At 34.9% G+C, this 22,750-nt stretch overlaps 1 long non-coding RNA gene across 1 annotated transcript in view; it reads left to right on the top strand.

Moving 5' to 3' along the window:
- LOC130683630 (uncharacterized) overlaps window positions 1–22,451 on the top strand; it is a 59,050-nt gene extending 36,599 nt beyond the window's left edge. Inside the window, exons 2-3 of the long non-coding RNA XR_008997526.1 lie at window positions 17,951–18,064; window positions 19,228–22,451. This is a non-coding gene — a long non-coding RNA (uncharacterized LOC130683630). The remainder of the gene's footprint in view (window positions 1–17,950; window positions 18,065–19,227) is intronic.
- Window positions 22,452–22,750: the final 299 nt, after the last annotated feature.

Here is a 22,750-nt window from a genome sequence, read left to right as displayed (position 1 = left end):
GAAAGCCAAGATGTGATTTATTGATAAGGCACTAAAGGATTTTCCCCTAGAAAAAAATGTATTTTTTGAATAAAATTTAAAATCAGTTTTAAATCAACTTGATATTTATAATTTTCTGAATAAAATTGAAAAATATCAGCTATCTTTTGACTAGTCTACTCAACAAATAGTCTCTAAAATTAGAAACATATGGATGTCTGAATTTTTAAAATATTTATTTGGATTATTTTTATATTGGTCAAACGTTCTGGTGATAGCTTTAAAGTTGGAGAAAATACATTTTAAAAATTAGTATTAAAAAACGTTACCATGTAACTCATGAAATTGTGAAAATGTATTGCAGAAGAAAAGGGGAAAATCAGACATTTCATGGAAAGAGGGATGACTTGGAAAATAATATACACAAATACTGCATTTTTAGTAAAATTGAGTCCATGTGCAATACTGTTTTCCAAAATATAGAAACTAAACCATCTTTTCTGAATATAAATTAAACACAGAAGAGGAAAATAGTTCCCATTTTACTCCATTTCTCTTTATGGTTTATATAAAACTAATTTTGAAGTCTTTTTATTTTATTGTAATTGCTTACTGACATTAAATAGAAGCACATTTTAAGGCTTCAAGTATTGATAGTTTTAGAATATCTTTTATATAGTACATATTAATATAATAGATTTTTGGAAATCATAACTTTTATGGCCTTACATGAGACTTGTAATCAAAGGGTGTATCTTAAATAAAATAGAATCATGAAATGTAAGGGTTAAACTTAGTCAGGAAAGGCTATGTTACACTATGGTAACAGCTCCCAAATCTGAGAAACAACAAAAGTTTTTCACTTACACTATTTGCCTAACACACAATGCACTGATCCATTTCAACCTCTGTTTACAACCATTTCTAGGGAGGAAGGAAGAAGGGAAAAAAAATGGAGACTACAGTGTTTTGCATTGACAAAGAACATACGTCATTTCCACCAAAGTCATTTCACCATGTCATACTTCAGCCTAACATGGGCTTGATATGTGGAAAACAAGAATATTTTTGAATAGCCCTAATAACTATAATGACTACCATTGAAATAATCTTTGAGATCATCTAGTGTATACCCATTTTACAGATGTGGGAACTTATTATTAGGAAAGGGAAGATGTTTGCTCATAATTGTAACCTAATTAATTAAAAACAGCAGTTATAACCAAGGGTTTCTTTTATTCATGCTCATAATACGTACTAAATAGCTACTATGCTCCAGCTCTGGCTATGATCTTGGAATTATAAGGGAATAAGGATGAGTTATTGAAACAATTTTCACAGAAAAGGTAACTTCAGAATAATATCTTGTGGGAAAAGTGAAGATGCAGAAGGAAAACAGGAGAGAGAAAGAGCATTTAGGTGACAGAAGAGAATCAGTAGAGGGACATGAAATAGCAGTGTGTTTCCACTGAGCCACAATATAGTTTAATATAGATGGTCATAAAGTACAAATGAGAGTCTGGTCTGCTAGAAAATAAGAATGAACCTGATGTGAAGGAAACACTATGGAGTTTGAATGTATTTGGTGATCTGCTAGGGGGAGGAAGGTCTTCTGACTTCCAGTCCAACATTGTTTTGAAACTGTTTCACTACTAAATACAGCATATAAATTAATGACCTAGTTTTCTTCAGGGTTTGTGTTCTAGTATTTGCATGTGTTTGAGACAAGATGGGTGGGGCTGAATTACCAGCTTCCATGACAAGGTTTTCTGGTGTTTCACAGCCTGAAAAAATTAATAAGTGATTCACAAGGTCAACAAGGTCCATATTTCCAGTCCCCAAACAAGATTCAATGGACATCCCTGAGATTATTCCACAGGTTTTGCAAGCTCTACTGCATTCCAGAGCCAGAGGAGAGCTATACATGCACTTAGTATCTGCTTAGGAGGTTTTTCTCTCCCTACTGCTGTCAGTGTCGATGACCAAAAGGAAGTAGGGCTTGATTTTCCTCAGCAGGGGCTGAACCTGGCTGAATTAAATAATTTAGCATCATACTAAAATGATGCTTTCTTCATTTCACCTTGTGTTTTACCTAACTGCCATGCCAGAATATATCATGATTTTCATGACAAACAAGGGAAATGAGTATACTGAAAAATGTTGAAGTCGAAGAAGCAGGGAAGTTGGTTCAAAGGATAGTGTTAGTAAATCTGACTCTTTACCAGATTAGTGTTCAGAAAAGTACTGCTCATGTCTCTGTTTTCTTTCAGATCTGTAACATTCCTACTGGTAGGCAATTGCTTGCGTTAGATGGTGAACGACTAGTAAGCATGGTTGTAGACTGAAAAAAATCAAACTGTAGTGAGAATAAACCTTTCTGCAGCAATGAGAATGTCCCAGCCTACAACAAATTTTACCTCTGACCACATGCAAAGTGTGTTGCTTAGAAACCCAAAGCAGAGAGTTTGCCCAGCAACTTTAGATCCCACCAGATGCCCCTGTGAAGAAACTGACACTGGCGACCACAGCATTATAGAAATATAGAAACACAAGTCATCTGTAAAGGATAAGAAAAGGAATATAAATAGACCTAAACATTTTAGCTTTTGTTTGATGTTTAAGAAACTATAAAATCTGAAGCCCTGACTTCAGTGTTTGGGTCTCAGATCAAAATTCACACTTCTTCTGAGGGTTATATCCCCTGTGCTATGGCTTCCTGCCTTCTGGTCAAAAAACTTCTTACCCATGATGTTAACTTTTAGTAATCAAGTTGGTGCTATGCCCAAATGTGTTTTATTGGTCTAAAACAATCTCACAATCCTATATTAAACTTCTCTGTGATTTCATATTAGGAATAACTATTACAGATATAATAATTCCAGAATATGGATTGTGTAGTGAGATCATCTCTTAGCCAGGTCATTGGTACAGCCATCTGTCTGCCTCAACCTGAGATCATCATTCACACCAACAGCAGAGAAAAATTTCTAAAAAGTAAATTTGATCTTGTCACTTGGCTACTTGAAAATTACTGTTGGTTTACTACTAAAAACGTTAGAAAATCTAAACTTTTTATATGGCATACAAAATGCCGCAAATGCTTACTAAGAATCCCTTCTATTTTCTCTGTCCTCTGCACATACAATGCCCTTTCAAGCCTTCCCAGTGGGTTTGTCCCAGCTCTTCCATAGCCCTGGAGTGTTCACTCCTTTCCTCTCATTCTCGTTAAGTATCTACCGACACTTAAAAATCTAGAAAAAATAGTCTTGGGGAAAGCCCTCCTGATTTCCCCCAAAGAAAAATAGTTACTGTTCTATAAATCCAAAGCCCTGTATCTGGCCCAAAAAAGGAGCTTAATAAATTTTGTTAACTTATGAATTACAGTCATTTTCCATTACATATTTGACTTTCTGATATAAGTAATCTTCTGGTCATAATTGTAACTTCATTACATGTGAGTTATACTCCTGAAGTAGTGGTAGTCAAAGAACTTAAAATGGTATCACTATATAAAATCATAACTGTTCATTAACTTACATTTAAGTTTTGGAGCTATGATCTTCCCAAGGAAATTATGTCCTACCTGATGAAAGCAGCAGATTTCAGAGCGCAGATTTTTCCATCAAGGAGCATTCAGGTTTAATCCAGGTACAATACTGATAACTCCAATTTTTAAATAATTATATGTATGTAATTATATATATGTATATAATTGTATAATATGTATGTAATAATATATATACATATGTATGTGTGTGATAGGTTAATTTAATAAGCACACATGAAAAATCCATTTTTATTTAAAAACAATAATAGCCCATATGGTTATCTAGTAATTTTAACTCTATTTGAAGTGTGAATTCTAAGGCTTCAGCTGATTCATGCCCACTCCTGACACAGTCCAATAGATACTCTCATAGAACAAACTAAGACTTCTTCACAGAGATGTACAAATGAAAATATTAGTTATTTACTTGATATGTGTCTTCCTTAGAATGCAACTACCTGAAAATAGGGACCTGGGTATGATATCTTGCTCAATTCTCTACCCTTAATTCTTTGCCCAAAGTTTGAAATGTAGTTGTCTCTTAACACATATTTACTGAAGGAATAAACACAAGAATTGGATGCTTAATACATGTTAGTTTTTCCATTTTTTCAAATATTCAGCACAGAGTTTTTGCATAAGGGGCCTTGTAGATATTCCTTTTAAGAAAAAGATGTAACTTCACAGTAACCAATGTCACCCTCTCAATCACTATTTTTTTACAAAAGTGGGTTTCAAATATTTATTATTTGTTAAGAACAGTATTTATAGTAAACACTGGACAACATGGAGATATTGTTGCAGTGATCGTAAGCAGCTACTTGTGGATCTGTAGTCAGTCTTTCAGACTATGAAGATTTCCAAAAGTTTATTTTGTGGCAAAATGACTGCAACTTCAAGTACTGACACAGGTTTAAAGTGCAGACACATGAAACTCTACCTAATGAGTATGTAAGTAGGAACCTCCACAAGTCTCTTTGGTGTGGTGATACATGGATGTTGAGTATGAAAAAAAGATAACACCTACATTCACAATACTTCTAGGAAGGGAAGATTAGATTTTTGTGTCCTAACAGAATGGTGAATTATATACAATGTCTGAAGACAGAGAAAGGGAGTAGGAGAAGAGAGAAGGAGAGAGACAGAGAGAGACTGCTTTGATGTGAGTAATTAATTCTATCCCTGAAGGAATTTCTATTGAGGTGTGGATGAATGGGCAATATTTTCATCAGGTTGAAGAAAAGGAATGGCAGGGGTGGCAGCATGACATTCAGTGGAAAAAGCATTTGTGTATTCCAAACTTTATAAAACCCAATGATAATGCTTTTAACAAAATAAGAAGTATTTGCTCCAGTTCTCTCTCCTAAACCAGAGAAGGATTTTATTCTGAAAGAGTATATTTTTAATAATTTATGCAAATGAATCTATTTAGTTTTCTTTTGGAAGGCTGTGCTCAAGTCCAAATCCAGTCTAGTGGTTAAAGAGTAGCAATGTGGAGAATGGGTAGAAGTGAGCAAAGTCAACAATATATGCTACTCTGCGTTTTTCACTGGTACTATAAAATTTAATAGCTTTCCTGTGGTGCATTTTTAAATCTAAAAAATGCACCTACATTAGAGACAGTTTATTAATAAGATAACTGAGAGGGGAGATTAGAGTTTAGACCCAACAGAAAATAAATCACTGAAGAATGTTTTTTACTTTCTTGTTTACAACAACGTTATTCACATTTTTCTGACATGAACTGATAATAATAATAATAATGACTGGTTAACATTTGACTGCTTACTCTCTACCTGTGATCTCCATGCATTATCCATCTAATATTCATAGGAAACCTTAAGAAGTTGGTGCTGTTATGCTGATGATTTTTTAAGTGCATAAATTAAGAAAGAATGTGTAAATGCTCAGCCATAGGTCAGACAGTTAATAAATATATCTGGGATTTTAACTCAAGTCTGTCTGGCTCAAGAGCCTGTACTGTTGACTTTGTATTGTTACCACATCAGAGAAGAGGGACAGCTTATCCCTGGGCCTGCTGAGGGACAAGATCCCAGGGAGTGGTGTGAAGAGGGTGAGAAACAGTAGGGGAGCTGTTAAATGAACTGGAGAGGAACACATGTGGGCACAGCATGGGATATGGCAATTTTAAATCTAAGACTGAGTTTGGTGAAAGTTATCTAGTGATGAAGAGCAAAGTTTATTTTGTATGAAACCTGAGTGGTCACATTTTCCTTGAAAGAAGATTATAAAGGGATGGTTGAATGCAGAACACCTTGAATACTCAACATTCTGGACGTATGATGTACCTTAAAATTTCTTCTTTTCCATATTTGAAGCTGATGTTTAAATTGCACAGGATTCACTTAATGTATCACTGTGATAGAGCTGCCTTTGGAATAAAACTCGGGGAATCTTTACAGTCATCTAGCAATTCAGTTTAAAGAGAAGGAAATTAGGATTCATAGTTACAAAAGAGATTCAAAGGTAATAAATTCCATTAAAAAATGGACAATTCTCATAATATTTACATGATTACAGTAGAAGGCACTGGGTGGTCTGTTAATATTAAAAGTTACCACTGAAATAAAATGATGAATATAGTACAAATCTTTATAGACACTCAAGGAAAACTTGATCATAGAGATAGATGTTTTGTCAGCAAACATGTCCATTACATTGATCTAAAAACAAAACTGTATGTAGATTATTCTTTATGTCATAGAAAGTTCTTCAACAGTTAACTCATGGGCAATAATAAACCCAGTGCTGTAACTAACACAGATGGTGATACTGTAGCACATTCATGTAAACTCAGAATCCATATAGTGGCTACAAGACTTGAGATTCCTTAGGGGGGAATCAGAAGTTCATTTGCTGTTCCACAGATCCAATGCTGGTTTTCACATTGGGCTCTCTGGATTACCACAGTTACCAAAATATTCAAAGCACTCCATGACAAAAGTCTCTCTGTTGTCATTGCCCAGTTTATGGTTAATACCTTAGATGGTGTTAGATAAAGCAGTACATTATAGTAATTACGAGTGCAGACTCTAAGTTCTTCATTGAGACATATTTGACTTGCCACTTGATCACTGTGTGACTCCAAATAAGTTCTTTATTCTGTGCTTCAATTTCTCCATATTCAAAGGGAATGTTTATAGGACCTACTCATTTGGTTGTAAAGATGAAATAAAATAACCAATAGACAACACTTGGTGCTATGTGTGACTAACAGTCGGCACTCAGTGGAGATCAATCATTATCATTTCAAGCAGTATCATAGTTTGGGTTTCCAGATAAAGCAAATAAAAATAAGCGTTTCCCAGCTAAACATGAATTTCAGATAAACCACAGATACATTTTAGTAGAATTCTTCCCTATGCAGTATTGGGAGCATATGCTAAAATATTGTTCATGGTTAAATTTTATCTGGCAACCCTAGTCTTAGTTCTGATGATAGCAGGCATTCAGTCGTTTAATTTAAACTGTTTGGTTTGAATATGTAAATGCAACTCTGGACTGAAGTTTTTTTGAAGTGGTCACATGTTGATCATTTTAATATGTTAATTTTGTTACATCTACTAACCCACAATCTACAAGTATTCACATTCTAGAATGACTAGAAGTCATTCATTTATTCAGCTAAAAGCATAGAGGCTACCAGGTGCCTGTGTTTGTTGGTGTGGTGATGAAACATGCAAACAAGAAGAAATGCCAATACAAAGTGATAGAAATCTTAATACAAGACTACAAATCAGTACGGTACAGATACAGATAGAATGGTCTAGGAACCAAGAGCTGCTGTTCTTTGAGAAACATCCATCAAGTAATGTGCCAGATATTGTTCCGTGAGTGAGATGGGCCCACACTGCTGAATCCCAAAAAGGGAAATGATGTAATGATCATACAAAGAAATGTAAAATTGCTACTGTGGTAAGTTCACTGAATGAGGGATAGGTAAATGGTGTTATAAAGGTATGTACTATGAATTTGGCTCTCCTCAGAAGTCAGGGAATGCATCTTTGAGGAAGTAATAATAGAGTTGAGATCTGAAGGATAAGAAGGAGTTAAGCAGGAAAAGAGAGATAAAAGAAGAACATTATAGGCAGAGAGAATAGCAAGGATCCTACAGTGGGAGGGAGGGTGATGTTCAGTGGAACACAAAGAGGATGCTAGTCAGAATGCTAGAGACGGAAAGGAAGAGGCTGAACAGGTAGGGAGGGACCAATCTATCTAGGCCCAAGGGTTTAGTATTTATCCTAAGGGCCAGTGTATAATTTAAGTAGGATAGAGAGAAGGGATGATGGATACGTGCTTTTAAATATTATTGTAGATGCTTTGTGGAGAATGGTTTGGAAGGGCCAATAGTAACTCTTAAGAGTAATTGGCAGAAAGTTTCTCTTAAAATAATGGAATGTAAGATATGTCTTGGAGGACTTAAAATGATAAGAAGTAGGACAAGAGGTAGAAATATCTGCTGCAAATCCTGAACAAAGGAGTATACCTCTGTGATTACAAGAGAGTTTCATTCAGTGGAGTAACAGGTGTTTATAATGGTGGAAGCAGCAGTGGAGGGAATTCAAGAACCCAAGGAAAAATACCTTGTGTACAAAGGTGGGATGGTCAGATATAACTTATAGGTAAAGAGAAGTGACAAGGTTTTTAGTAGAAACCTAATATGAGGAGAGTATTGTTTTTTTTAAATAAATTTCATATGATATCATGAATATATAATTTAGACCAAGAGATTATAGATTTAAAGCTGTGAGACTAGTTAAACATCTACTGTAGTACAATTAGTGTGAAGACATAAAGATGTGATTTAAAGACTTAGTTTTAGAGAAAATGGCAGCAGGAAGATGACCCAATGAAAACCATAACGAAGGAGCAAAGAAGCGGTGGAAACTGGAGTCATGCATCAGGCTCAAAGAGTAAAGAAAGTTCAAAGAAGTGTATTTCAAATGTTATGTGAAGTTAAGTAGGGTAGAAAGAAGCAATTTCCAAGGGCTGATCACTCAGCTTTTGCTAGATTATCATGAGGTAATACAGCCTCTGTTTCATACAACAGCAAATGTTTATTTCTCAGTCAGGTTACATGTAGGCTGTGGTCTGACTGTGGCTCTGCTCCATGTATCTTCTCATCTAGTTACAGGCTGAAGGAGCAGCCATTTGGGGACATGCAGTGCTCATTGTAGAGGGAAAAGCATGAAGAAGAATCACGTATTGTTCCTTAAAGCTTTTATGCAGACACTGCACAGGTACTGTTGCTCACATTTCATTGGCTAAACCAAGTCACATGGAGAACCCCATTGTCAAAGGCAGAAGAGTATAATTTTCTTGTAGAGAGAGTCAGTAAAGAGAGGTTTAAATGAAATTAAGCATTCATTAGCATTATGATTTAGCAATCCCACTCCTAGGTATTTACCCAAGATAAATGAAGACATAGAGCTACACAAATCTGCGTGCTAATGTTTATAGCAGCTTTATTTAGGATAATCAAGAATGGAAACAATCCAAATGTACATCAACCAGTGAATGGAAAACATATTGTGGTATATCCTTACAATAGAATAATACTCAACAATAAAAAAATCCAGCAAACTACTAATGATACATGTAACAACATGGATGAAAATCAGAGCCATTATGCTAAGTGAAAGAAGCAGATTTAAATGGTTACATATGAAATGCATTATTTCATTTATATGGCATTCGGAGAGGACAAAACTGTAGACGAAGAAAACAGACCAGTGGTTGGTAGAAACGGGGGTTGGGGAAGGGCATTGGCTACAAGTGGGAACAAGGGAATTTTGAGGGATGTTGGGAATATTCTCTATCTTAACTGTGATGTTGGTTACATAGCTGTATATATTTTTCAAAACTCACAATAATATATACCTAAAAGGAGAAGTTTTATTGTACACAAATTATGCCTCAGTTATGTAATTTAATAGGAAACATATTTCCTTCCATGAATTGTTACTTTATACATAAATTAATACACACTTAAAAAACTGATAACCTAAAAGTATATAACCAAACTAATAGATATAAAGCAAATAAAGTATTCATTTATGAGTTGTCTTTGTTTGGGAGGTAGCAATAGTTCATTAATTTAGATACAGCTTCTGATAACTACAACTTAAATATTAAACTTTACTACTACGAAACTTACTTTTTTCCATTTAAGGAGATAACCCTCAGCATGTAATGCCTATCATGGAATTTATGGTCTGTGTGTTTTACAAGAGAAGTGGGGCTTAGTAAATAATTACAAAATGCTTTTGAGTCATTTCCATTCCCTAAGAAGTACTGCATAATCTAAATAAGGAATGCTACATTTTAATAGACATAATATTTTAATTTGGTAGTTGCACAAAGCTGTATTCTGGCAGTTTATAAATTATATGAACATGTGCAAATTCAACTGACATGCATTATTCAAGAACAAATTATTGTCCAGAAGGATGAGTGGAGAAAAAACAAAGAAATATATCTCTCTTTCCCCTCTCTCTCTTCTCTCTCTCATTTCAAAATAGCATGGTAAATACAGAAAAAGAGGAAAAGAACTATTTTGTTATTTTCAAATAATGATCCAGTAAACAGTAAAAGTATAAGTAAAAATAAGTTAAAAAAAGAAAAGCTATGATAGTATGGGGGAAAAAGAGTTCAAATTTTTGTTTCTGTCCAAAATAATCTTACATGATTTAAGTTATTCAGTTGAAGAACTGGTAGATTAAGATAAATATTCATACTAATTTTTGACTAAGTATTTTGAAACAAAACAAAACCAAATCACATTTATTGCTTCTGGGTATTTTCAGGGAGGAGGAGAGAGAGGTTTAATTTATCAAGGACTATTATACATTAAACGCTTGTACTATAATGTATTGGACACTCTCATGTGGTCTGATCTACTACAGATCTTTTTACATAATGGGCTTATTACTAATCACAACTCTTAATCTCTCCTTGTGATCCCCAAGACAGCAAAGTAATACTAACCACAGCTCTACATCTCTTGATAATTAAACTGTGGACAAGAGGGGATGCATTTTATGCCCTGGATTCCCTAACTTGATTCTGTAATCTTGTTTAGGATTTTGGTAGTCAGTCTTGTTTTGTTTGAAATTTGAATCCACATTAGATTCTCTATTGGTGCAGCATCATGATCTTTCCTGACTACTTAGTAAACATTCTCTAGGCAACTTGAATAAGGACACTGCCAGGCACTTCATGCCTGATAGTGTGTGCATTACAAAGGCACTATAACCTTTTATTTCTCACTTTCACTTTCTAAATTGCAAATCCTTTGAGGACCAGAGTTGATAAGAAAAATATTTAGATTAATCAACAATTTACTTTTATTCAATTATTCATCTATCTCTCAGAAAAATTAATAGTATAAAAAGATCAACTTTAACAAAAAGTGAGTAATTAGATATATTTAAGTGTCTCCAGTACTGTTTGGTATATTCCATTCTTCCCCAAATTAACAAACTAACATTTCTTCCTAATAATAAATGATTTATAATCCATCAGTATACAAATGTCCTGGGAATCTGTGGGCAAGCAACCTCATGGAGCAACTAGATAAAATTACCTGGAAAGACTGAATGATGTGTGTAGGTCATTGTTCTGAATTATCCCAAGCCTGAGTTGACAGCAGGCAAGGGAGTTATTTCCATCATGTTGTTGGACAGTTGCTGAAACTGGGTGTCTTGTCCAGCATCACTTCTGAGCATTAGAATAGTGTTTTGTCCCCATCTTCTAGCCCTAGGATTTTTTTAAGGCATATCTACACAGGATCATGCTTAGAGACATTTGACCTTTGGTTTCTACCCTCCCCTAGCTAGTCTTCCTGACTTCCCAGTTTCCCCAGGAATTTTCATCCATGCCCTTTTGCTCCCTAATAAATAAATAAATAAACTGGTTTCCTGCTTCATTTTCTCTCATAATAGCACTACCAGACTCTTGGACAATAGCACAATCATCTGTTAGAACAGAGCCTCAATCCACAAGCAATTAAAAAAAAATCCTTTAGCCTTCCTTAAGGAGAGAGAGGACTTTGTCTTAAGAAACCCAATGTTCACGTTTGGCTCAGTTCTCAACGAGGAAAGAGAAATGCTTTATTTTGTCCTGGGAAGCATGAGCCCCAAAGGAGAGATTAAAGGGCTCTTCCTGATATAATGCAAAGGAAGCTTGACTTTTCATGTAAAAAACAAATTGAAGCTTTATATATATTGTTACAAATTAAAGAAGAAAGTCTTAATTTACTGTATGTCCTTTTCAGTCATTGTCAGCTATTTTCTTTTTTTTCTTCTTTTCCCCTCCTCAGCCATATTTATAAAGTATGTACAAAAATGAGTTAAGAAAAAATATTAAGATCCTAGGACTAAAGAAAAAAGTAAAATTAAAGAAAACATTACTGATTTCTTCTTTCCTCCAAAAATAAAATGAAAGAATAATTTTTCAAAGGCTGCTATAAAATATTCTAATGTCCACCCTGGCAGGGAGGCAGCAAGCAGTAGCTGAAAGAAGGCTAGAATGGAAATATTGTACAATTTTTATGACTTGGTCAGGTTTCCTGGTTTCTTTTGTCCTCAGCTCCTTTATCTGAAATGAAATAACTATACTAGATCTTAAATTATGACCATCTATGAACCTACCCCATCCCTTGCTTTTTCTTACTCTTAGACATTATAACGGTCTGATAATACGTAGAAAGCACTCCTATTTATTGTCTCTAGACAACTAAAATGTACTAATGAGATTCACACCTGCTCCCTTTACTCAGCCAACTACACACATGCTTATACTTAATCAGAATTCTTTAATGTTAGATAAAGAATTAGGTATTTCACAGTAGTGGTGAAACAAGAAATACATCGTATATATATCATGATCATTATATTATATATTACAATTGTATATTACATTGTATATTGTATATTGTAATTGTATATTACAATCACAATCATATACATTATATATGTATAAATGTCCTTGCCTCCCCTTTATGCATGGGTACTGTGGCCACCTTGGCCTCCTGGTTTCTTCTACGTTGTCAGGCCTACTTTCTTTTTATTTGTTCTTATAAAGCCATGGGTGATTATAATATGCAAGATTTTAGCATTGCAGTAGTACGCACATTTTAAAAGAAAACAAAAGTAAAACTCTAACCTTGAAATTTCAGTTATAACCTATGGATGAAGGAGGTTTCAGGAGCATCACTCTTTGGCACCTCTGAAATTATTCGGTGACAGTCCTGTTGGTGGAAAGTTCAATGTGCTAAATGTGACTGTTACAAGAAAACAAGAGCAGAACAGTGTCCAAAGGTGGCATGCAGAAGTCTAGGGGAAATATGAGCTGAAAGAATGCACTTGTATAAAATATGGAAGAAAAACTGATCTGTCAAGATGCTCCTCATAGTTTCTTGATTAAAAAAAAGAAAACAAATATAGCAATCACAGAAAAGTAGTTTAAATCATTAGCTATTGAGGTAAGGGAATTCAGTCTTTAAGAATGATGCTTATGAAAACCAAAGAGTAACATAGGAAAGTCTTTATACTTTTAAAAAGTACTTTTCAGAATTTCATGTATGCTATCCAAAAAAAAGTCATCTCTAGGATGTACAGCAGGAATATTTGTCTTTCACTTTGTACACCCCTATATCCCTACCATCTTAAACAGTATCTAGTACATAGCAGGTGCTCAAAAAATAATTGTTGCGTGACTTTATTGATGAGTCATTTAAAGTAAATATTGGAAGAAAATATGCAAATTAACATGATAATGTTTCTATAGTGGAGTGTGGAATTATGGGTACTTTTTTCCTGATTTTTCTGAACTTTTTCTTCCCTCCTCCTACCTTGTTCTCTATACATGTTCTGTTGAAATTCAGAAATGCATATTTTTTAGTCTCCTACCCTAATACCTTTCAATTTCTGTTTACAACCTGGGCAAAAGAGATGATTCTATGAAATGGGAGATTACAAATAAATGGTTTGCAGTTTTTGAAAGGCAAAAATCAAAACATGGTGTATGTACTTTGTGTAGCTACAGCCCTATCTATATCCAGGGACAGCTATGTAGCACAGAAATAACTTCTCTCTGTTTCAGTCATGAGCTAGTTTTTCCATTGTACATTTATTCCACAGCTAATAAAACAGTGCAATTCTACTTGCTTTTAATGTTCTGCCAATGAACTGCTAAGAACAATAAGCATGAAATAAATTCTCATAGTTTTTCAGAGAGAATTCATCTTTTACCATGAAGTTTGACTAAGTCAGGCAAATTAAACTTAGATAATAAAGCTTCAATTAGAGCACAGACTTACATGTAGAGTCTCTGAGCATATTGCAGTTACAAAAATCAACAGATAATATAACAGTGTGCATTAGCCTCTGACTTTAATTTGGTTTTAGTATTATGTGAGGTCTGGGACAGAATTGAACTGTATTCAAACTCAAAATTGTAATCTGATACATACATAGCTTGATGCATATATTTGCAAATGCTTTTTTTCTGTTTCACAGTTATTCATCTATCCATTTACTCAATTTACTTCTTCAAGAAATACATATTTAAGTTTTCCCTCTTATCGGCTGTATGATCTGAGATGAGTTGCTAACCTATTTTGGCTTCAGTTTCCTCATGTATAAAATGCAGGTAATATCTGTAACTATGTTATAGTGATTGGTGGGATTTTCAAACATATGCAGTGTTTGAAACATCCTGGCACAGAATAAGACCTCAGTAAGTGTTAGCTCCTTTTACTGTGCCTGAGAAAACTGTGCTAGGAATTGAAGGTATGGTGATGAAAAAAATAGGCCTGGCTCTGCTCATTATTGCAAGGCAATTCTCTATGGACTGTTTTTGCATGTCTCGTGAGCAGAAGCACTGACAGCCTTTTGTTTGGATCATCTTTAGACAATGAGCTTGGGAGACAGAGATAGTGTCTCCCTTCATAGCAGAGAATAGGCTTTTTTGTTCTCCATTATAAAAAATTCAGTGCTTCTCTCTGGGACAAAGTATGGGCAAGCTTGCTTGTAGGCAATTCTGACATTTCTTAAAATTTCTTAAACTTGGGATTCCTTTTCCATAATTCAACCCATTGCATGTATATGTGTCACCTGGACTTCATTATTTCTCTTTGTAGGAATTGGGACTCAGGCAATCAGTGCAAATGCTGATATTTTGGCTATAGCTATTGCTGTGAATAATAAACTGTCCTTTGTTTCTAATCCAGGAGTCTTTTGCCTTCTGTTAGCATCCAAACTAACTTGTTAACTTGCAAGTTGGATAAAATCCTAGATTCATTACAATTCCTATCATTAGGTAATTATAGGAAGAGTAAAACATATCTGTATAAACACAAAAATGTGTGTCTGTGTGCATATATATATATATATACACACACACACACATACATATATATGTATATGTATATAAATCTACATACACATATATTCTCATCTACATAGAAAAAACAAGGGTGGTAAATGTTATAGGAATATTATACAGTAGTATGTAATTGTGGAAATCTTCTATTAATTTATTTGACACCAAAAACCTTAGAAGTGGGAGGTAAACATGAGAATTACTTAACCAAACCTACTGGCTAATGCTAATGCTGATCTCACCTACCACTTTTTCTCCAGCTCATAATAGAATAAATGGCACATAGTATGTACTCACTGAATATATAGTTTAATAAATGTATAAATAATTTATGAATACTTTTATAAATAAATATATTCTCCTTACTGCTTGACAGTTTCCATAAGAGGCTAGGCACTTCTGAATGAGCTTTTTTGTCTGGAAGTTCTTCCTTACTCTGTTAGTCAAGCTAAGAGGAGATATGCTATGCTAATATAAAAGTCACAAAAATATTACTGGGTGGCACAACATAATGAACAACTTCTCTCTCATATCACCATTCAGTATAGATCAGGAAGCTCACCTTCTTAAAGGCTTTTTCTTTAAAGTGATGTCAAGAATTGGAGCTCCTCTATAATGTTGCTTTATCAGGAGTAAATGAAAATGGCAGTGTTGTCTCTGCTGTATTTAATTTGAACTAAGTTGAGTTCTTAAACTTAATTCGTTGATTCTAAGTCTTCCCATGGAAAAAAACACAACAACAAAAATTCACTCTCTTTCCACATGATATGATAGGTATTTAAATGTTTATTTCCCCTTAGTCTCTACTTTTCCTAGTCTTAATAGTCTTAAGTCCTATAATCAGGCCTCACATGAAATCATTCTTGGCTATCTTACCATTTTGATTATTTTGTTTACAACCTGGGCAAAGAGATAATTCTATGGAATGGGAGATTACAAATAAACGGTTTGCAATTCTTGAAAGGCAAAAATCAAAACGTAGTGTGGTATGTACTTTGTATATTTTCCTATGGACATTCCTTAGGTTGTCAATAACGTTTAAAGAGTTTCACTGAACTGAATATACCTCAGATATTATCAGACAAGCATAGAGTGAGCCTAATATCCCATGATTTAAATTCTAGAAAGTCCAGTGCTTCTAGCCTTTCATATCATCTTGGGAGAATTACAGGACATCAACGGGACAGTATTTTTTAAAGTATTGACTGATGCTTGCCATACCTCATTCCATTGTACCCTGCCACCCCACCACCCCATTTCAGATAGGCATTGTCTCAAGGGGGAGTGGCAACTGTGGAAATTGGAGAACAGATTCTTGTCTTTTCATCTTTAAAAAAAAAGCACACAGAATACTTGAAGATCAAGTTTTTCCTGTCTTTGAAGAGGTAAGAACTCTCTTGACTAGAAGAAATAGAGAAGAGTAGCAGAGGGATCTGAGAGTTAGACACTGGTGAAGGCATATGTGGGTGGTTTACTGCACCCTGTCCTCTCTGAAACCCTCACCTTCAGAGTTAGTGGTTCTTGAAAAGGGAGAGAGAGCAATGCAAGTCAGTCATAGTGGAAATTGAAAGGATACAATACCTGAGCCTCTGTCCTCTGTCTGGCATGTTGAGAGACAGCAGCCTCCCAAGAATATCACCGTACCATGGAAATGAGTAGAGATGGCTATTAGGTGGCAGGACTACAAAACTGAGGCCTGCACAGCCTCCTGTCCATGGCACTGTGCCACATATGCATGGCCTCTCCCCTCCCTTCCAAATAACCTAATATTCTCTCAGGCAGGAGAAGGAAAAAATCTGAAATGTCTAGATTAATCTGAAATTACTGTGTGTACCCAAAAAAAGTTTACTTGTACTTGACTAAGATTACCCTTTCTGCCTTCGGAAAGGCTGAATGTTGTAATAGGGAATACGTTGTATCTTAGAGAAATGCTGTCAACTTCTTAGCACTTCTAAGGACACAACTTAAAAATATTCTGACTACAGATGGTTTGCTTGTGAATGGAAAAACTACAGGATTTGGATTTAGGAGATCTAGATTTAAATTACTCCCTCTATGATTTTGGCACATGATAGTTTCTCTCTTAGCAACAGTTATATCATGAAAAACACATACATATTCTAACCTTTCTTGTAGGCAGAATGAGGATATTAAATGAAGTAAATACCTGCTAAATGGTTCTGTGATACTTAAATTGCCATAAATATGTCACCACCATTAGTCTATTTCTACCAGGTGGCTGTGGTCTTAAAATTAGATTAGATTAAATATAAGTGATTTGCTGTTCCATTTGATATTGGGTATAGAGAGATACTAGTTCAGTGATATTCAAATTTTCATGTGCATAGGAATCACCCAGAAGATCTTACCAAAAAGTAGATTCAGATAGATGTACCATGTTTGATATGGGGCCTGAGATTTTCCACTTTTAACAAGCTCCCTGATAATCATGTTTCTGCTGGACTATAGACCACACTTTGAGAAGCAATGCTATAGTTAATGACTAATTTTTGCACATTTCCTGAACTTGAAGTAACAATTAATATTCAATGTTGCATCTCCCATTGGCTAAGAATAGCTCCCTCATTTCTTTATCTCTCCCATCTGTTCATATCAAGTTCCTTATATTCTCAGCATATCTGAAGTTGATAATGTCATGACCTGATTATCAAATGCTCTGAAATAACTTTTAAGGTTTTTTTTTTTTTTTAACATTTGTCATTATCCATAAAGAACATGGTGTGCTTCCAGGGAAAGTATAACAAACAGTTCCATCCTTGAGAATTTAGAGATTTAATTCCACAAAGTTGGCAGCAGACGAACCACTGTTTCAGTTATTCATTTTTAAGACAAGAATACTTGGATACTGTAAGTAATAAATGTGGACAAGTATTAATGCAGTAGAGGTACTATTTTATTCTGTTTGCTTTTACTATTTCTGTCACCTTGGGATTCTAGGAGGGTGCTGTGTGTAGAGGCCAGACTGTTCTCACACTTGTTTCTGTCCCTCTGGTGAAGACCACTGCCATTGAGAGCACAGAGCATCACTGTAGACATCAGAGATGATGCTGTCCATTCACCTACTAACAGAAAGCTGTAGACAAGAGACTGTGGTTTCCTACGACAGAATGGGTAAAATTATGCAGAACTGCAAAGTTACACATCCAAGTTTCTTAAGTATCCCCTTTGAGACATACTATGTACATTGGTCAAGAGCTGGACTATGTAAACATTGCCTGGGTGAATGATGCTAGGCAAATCACTTAACCACTTGAGGCTTTGATTTCCTAATCTGTATAATGGATATAATTATTGTACTTACCTCATGAACCTTTTGTGAGGATTTAATGAGTTAATATATGTAAAGTGCTTAATAACTGCCAGGCATATAGCTGGTACTATAAAGGTTATTATTATTCATTATTATCATTATTATTACTGTTAGTTTATTCCTTTATCATGGTCAAATTATAGATAATTTCTGGAAGTCTACCCCACTACCAAACTGGATTTGATTTGTACTCTCTTTAGACATTAACATGTGAAGTATGAGCTACTATAACTTATAGTTACTAGAAGTGAAATGTATCTCCTGAAATTCAGTGGATTTTGTATTTTTCTATTGTACTACATTTGTACTATACTGAAGACATTGCTCACATTGAAATCTTTAGAAAATGAAAAAAATTTTTCAAAATTTACTCATCACATTCAATATTTTGACATTATTCTATAGACAATATGAAAAGAGACATGTATTTGAAAACATATTTTCTCATGAAATAAAGGACTGAAAAGTAGGCTAAAAAATAATGAAAGAAAGACATATTTTCTGTGTAAAGTTCACATAAAAAGTTCTCAGCATCTGTGTTCTTCCTATATGGTGTTGAAAAGAGACAATCAAAAACATTTATAGACTGACAATCCTACAACATTCACAGATCACAGAGAGAGTGATTCAATTCAAATTTACTTCAGCAGGTTTACACAATGCTTACCTTTAGTGTTGTGTGAGTCACCAAAGAAATACCTAATTGTGCCTTTCCCTCATGAAATTTATCTTTTTATCTTTTTATAAGGGGGGGCAATTATGATAATTGAATGATCAGAGCAAAATAATAAAGAGCAATACTAATAATAACTGCATACAATCAAGTCGCTGAGTATAAGGTATAGGTAATACATATTATAATGGTATAAGGGTAGTCAGTTTAAAATGTTAAGATATGCTTCCTAGAAGAAGGTGCTGCTGAAAATGCGCCTTGGAAGTAAGTAGGATTTTGAATATATTCCAGGTATCTAAAGCCACAGAAACAATGATGTTAAGGCATCCACTCCAGAGACCTACTTACACAATAAGAATGAAGTTGGCAGCTGGGATGCAACTAAATTACTTTTAGGATTTGAAGATACATGCGTACCTCATTTTTGAATCAAACACAATGCATGAAAATCTGGCAAAACCAAACAACAAAACAGAGGAGTATTTTTTGTTGTTATTTAATGAAAGGTTTTGGCCTTCTAAGTGGTCCAAAAAGGTCTCCTAAAATACAAAGCTGCTTTTGAGTGTATTAAACATAAATTACTTATAGAAACTGTGATTTGCTCTGAGTGTTCCAGGCTGACAACTCTTGTACACAGTGAGAGAAGACCTCCGAGGGCCACTTTGGGCCTGGTGGTTGTGGGAAGTCATGTGGGATAGCTTTTCCTCTCTGCTTTCTCTCTTCTGAATGACAGCAGCATGGACCTTTGGCTTCATTTATCCTAAAATATTTAAATCAAATTATAAAGCTAATGTATTAAAAATGAGAAATAAATTTAAACCAGATTGCTCTGACTGCTGTGACTTATTAGCCCAGTTGGTCTTTTGTCTGTGCCTAGTTAGCCCGGTGGGTGAGAACACAGTGCTAATGATGCCAAGATCAAGGGTTTAATTCCCCCTGGTCTACTGAGCTTTGTTCCATTCCATGGCTAGAACTGTGCCCATACCCAGGCCAGACTGACTGTGAATGTGGTCCGCTCCTCGGAGGCTAGCAGAGAGAATATAGTTAGATGAGCACCAATCTGCCTTTACTCCAGGAAAATGAACAAACCGTGAACTCAAGGTGCCTGTGGAATTAATGATCTGTCATTATCTTCCACGAGGACCCATGACCCTATTTCATGGTTAAGTATGTACCTTTGACTGATTTTTTAAAACAGGCTAAGAAGTGTCTTAACTTCATCTCATCTCACTGTTGCCCAACTTAGATTCCTCTATTATTAGATCTCTATAAAATATATTATACCGTGAGTACTATGAAATCCTATAATTCCAGCTAGAATCACTAAAAAAACCCAACAAACTCTACAGACAAAGTGTGCTGGCTGTTTCAGGAACATATTCTGTCAGTGAACAGAGGCCCTGAGAGAGCCTCTCATGAGTGAGAAGCCTGTGAAGCAGGTACTGCCATTTGATATGTGTCTCTGTTTGGTCAGCCAGAGATACTTAAAATCTCACTTTTTATTAAATAAACCAAATTATGAGAATTAAAAATGCCTCATTATTAATTGAAAATTCATAAATAAAGGTGAAACTTTATCCTCAGAGTCTTTAAATGAGGTCCTCAGCTGGTAACTAGCCCTTTGTGTTCTGACCTAAAATCATAAGACCAGTAAATAAGTTAAGAGAGGGGTTACTTTATGAGATGTTGAAAATCATCAGGAAAAATAATACCACCTTGAATCAGAGTACAAATAATAACTGGAGGAAGCATTGCCTAAGAAATTTTTGCATCGATGTTTTTGAAACACTCAACAGAGAGAACATGCTGACTGTTACAAGATTAACTGTTAAATCTTACCAGGCTGAAGATAATAAAATGATGCAAAACATAACAGGCAGTGTCACGGGAAATGCTTACAGGTCCTGTGACCTGGATTGCTCTTGAATTCACAGGCCTGGGTAGTTGGCTTGTGCATTTTTAGATCGGAACTATTAAGACCCCCAAATTATGCTTTAAAAAAGGTTTTTAATTGTTTTCTGATAGGTCTTGTTCTAGGTTTTTGTCTATTCCACAATAAGTAAGTAGGTAGGTTTATAACACTTTGAAGTTCAGCATAGGTCAGATTCTGCCCTATGAGCTTCATATGCATATCTTGCATGCTTGCTATCCTGTCCACTTGCCTACTCTGGCTGCTCTCCTGCAGCCATAATCCCTGCTTCCTGAAACTAAGGCCATATTTCTGGCAACATCAAATGCCATTCAGTTTTTAATAGATTATGAAAGGAAGCAAAAAAAGAGAAAAAAATGATACAGAAAAGTACTTCTGTGAAAAAAGTTTTCAGTGCTACCCCCAGGGAAAATTTTGAAGCTGCTCCTATGTCCCTTGCAATGAATGAATTTTTCCACTGGACTTGGGAGATTTTAGAAGGTCCCTATAGACTTCTCTCCAAACCAGTTCTTAAAGCTAAGAACCCAGGCTCAGCAGGAATTTTAATTAAATTGACACATTAAACAATAATTGATGTAGGAAGTTTTCTCTGAGGCTTGTCAATTATTTAGTGAATCTATCTTCTTGCCTTCTTCACACAAACACCTGAAGTTAAATATATACATAGACAATTTCATTAGACTTAGTGCCCACTTATTGTTGGTAATATGGTATAATAATAATTTGTTTAAAACACAAGTGTTTTGGAATCAGACCTAGGGCCAAATCCTGGCTCAGTCACTCACTAGCTAAGTGATTTTTAAAATATTTAGTGTCTCTGTCCTTCACCTTTTTTGTATCTACAATGATGATAGCAAACCACTTCATAGGATTATTGTGAGAATTAAATGAGTGGGAGAAAAACAATCTTAACATAAATGCAGATCCTCATAAAATGTGAGTTCCTATCATCTTATCCTTGAAAGCACAAAAATCATAAACAACTAATCTATATAAACATCATTCATTATTTTTCATCTATTTATAACAGCATATAATTTAACTCATCTAACAAGTCTAGTTGAACCCCAAAGGAAATTATCCCTCAATAAAATACAAAATTATTACCTTATTCAATAAATATTTGATGAAAACATACCTATTAGGTGCTATTAAGTGAATAAAATATACATGGCTTATGCCTTTTTGGATCACAATGGGGAGATATGAAAAAAAGTTAAGAAAAAACCTGTATTTCAAAATACGGTGAATACTAGGAAGGGGGACAGTGAGTAGGCTGTTATTGGACAAAATAGTGGGAGTAGGGAATATGTTTTTAAATTGGGAAATATTTTTGAGGAAGCATATTTAAGCTAAGACTGAGAAGGCAACTAGGTCATGTGTGTGGGGAAAGAATTTTCCAAATAAATAGTGCATGCAAAGACTGAAGGAGGGTTCATTGTACTAAGCACATGAATGGATAACATGTGCTAAAAGTTGAAAGTTGCAGAGTGGACAGGAGGAAATGGGTAGGAGACTGTGGAGGTAAGCTGGCAGAGGCAGAGAGAGAAGAGAAATGAGAGAGAGAGAGAGAGAGAGAGAGAGAGAGAGAATATTAATGGTAAAGAAGTATTATATTCACCATTAAACAAGGTGAATACTGAGCTGGCCCAGAGTAAGATTAAGATAGGGGACATGAATCTGTTATTCCTTGAGTTGTTCTAAATTCCCACATGCCTCTCTCACATTATGTATATATCTTGTCAATTTGAGTGATTTTTAACATTTAAAGAGGAGCATGTTTTTTTTAAAAGATGTGGCTCCTAACATGAAGTGGTATTTCATCTGATGGTCAATCCAAGAATGCGAGAGGTCAAATCATCTGTGTTGGACTTGCCAAGACAC

Source organism: Manis pentadactyla, chromosome 1 (genome assembly GCF_030020395.1).
Source record: "Manis pentadactyla isolate mManPen7 chromosome 1, mManPen7.hap1, whole genome shotgun sequence".
NCBI classification, from domain to species: domain Eukaryota; kingdom Metazoa; phylum Chordata; class Mammalia; order Pholidota; family Manidae; genus Manis; species Manis pentadactyla.
The sequence above is the reverse complement of the archived record's forward strand: the minus strand, read 5'-3'. Positions and strand labels throughout refer to the sequence as shown.